This window comes from Sinocyclocheilus rhinocerous, unplaced genomic scaffold (genome assembly GCF_001515625.1).
Source record: "Sinocyclocheilus rhinocerous isolate Xijiao unplaced genomic scaffold, SAMN03320098_v1.1 scaffold99, whole genome shotgun sequence".
NCBI lineage: Eukaryota > Metazoa > Chordata > Actinopteri > Cypriniformes > Cyprinidae > Sinocyclocheilus > Sinocyclocheilus rhinocerous.
Window position 1 is genome coordinate 1,255,544 of NW_015670981.1, and position 1,478 is coordinate 1,257,021.

The following is a 1,478-nucleotide window of genomic DNA, read 5'->3' on the forward strand; positions in this document are numbered from 1 at the left end:
TATATACTGTATATATATCATGACACAGGGTTACACTTGAAGTTGTGTAATTTAATTTAACAATTTTAGCACCAGTAGCATCACCAAATGGAATTGCTAAAATAATTATATTATTTATTACTTCAAAAACATTAGACATTATCTGTATTTACCTGTATTTATTTTTAAAAAACTTAAAACATTTGCTATATTATAACAGAATATACCTTCTGTCTAGATCAGTCAAATCAACATACGGAAAAAATAGTGATGTGTTCGGTCAGGTGACCTCACCTCAGCAGACAGGCCGCTCTGGAGAACACTGTTTCTGGCAATCTCACACGTCACAGGTGCTGAGCTTAAACACCTGGGCTGCAATGGCATACTCCTCCATAAGGGGCTCCTGTTGATGCATGATTCAGATAAACGCACGGGTATGAAATGAAAGGAAGAGAGGGTGAAGCAGCATCTAATCTGCACATATGAAAAGGGTTGAAGCCGCGGACCTTAGTGTAGTGGAACTGCATGGGGTCGTCGGTGGACAGGGAGATCACCAGTCCCTTATTATGGAACTCCAGCAGAGGGTTCTTGTTGTACTCTAGGAACAGACTGTTGTTGCTGAGTGGGGATATGGCAATGGGGACCTGAGCCAGGTAATACAGATACTGCAGGACAGGGCTCTGTGGAACGTGAAGAGACAGTGAGTGTTGTGTTTCTTGTGTATATTTTGAAGACAGAAAGAGTGTATGGGGGTAAGGTGAGGTGGTAAGATGAACTGTGCCCCTAATGGTCAGGGTAAATGGTGTATTAACCTTCTTGAGGTTGAGACCGTGAGAGATGTTGTCTGCAGTCATGAAACAGGCCAGCAGGTGAGTGACAGCTCCAGCTTCCCCACAGTGAGGTCTGAACTGGAATGTGTTCATTCCTCTCTCCCTGGATACCACAAACACACAGCACATAATAAATGGCATCTTAGTGCATCTTTTCTCATATAATAACCTCTTATGGACTGGTTTTAATAATTGATATGCTTATGTACACAGTGTTACATGCTAAATGTACACGACACAAAATGTTACATTTTCGATTTTTGAATTTGAAGTAAATGTGAATGGTGCATTCTTGTGCAAAACTCACTGCACGGGAATTTAGTGCTAGTTGGTTGCTTACTGGTCTAGGTCATAACAGCCCACACCCAAATCTCTAGTAATATTCTGGACTCTATACACACTACTGTTTAATAGTTTGGGGTCAGTATCTTTTTATCAATACCTTTATTGAACAAGGATGCATTAAATTGATAAAACATGACAGTAAAGACATTCATAAAGTTAGATTTTTATTCCAATCAAAATTCCAATATTGTTTTATATTCCAATCAGCATATTAGAATGATTTCTGAAGGATCATGTGACACTGAAGACTGGAGTAATGATGCTGAAAATTCAGCTTTGCATCACATGATTAAATTACATTTGAATATATATAAATATAGAAAA

General features: G+C 38.7%; 1 pseudogene; it reads right to left on the bottom strand.

Annotated features, from left to right (window-relative positions):
* Positions 1-1,478, bottom strand: part of LOC107734519 (AMP deaminase 1-like) — a 7,280-nt pseudogene that overhangs the window by 1,575 nt on the left and 4,227 nt on the right.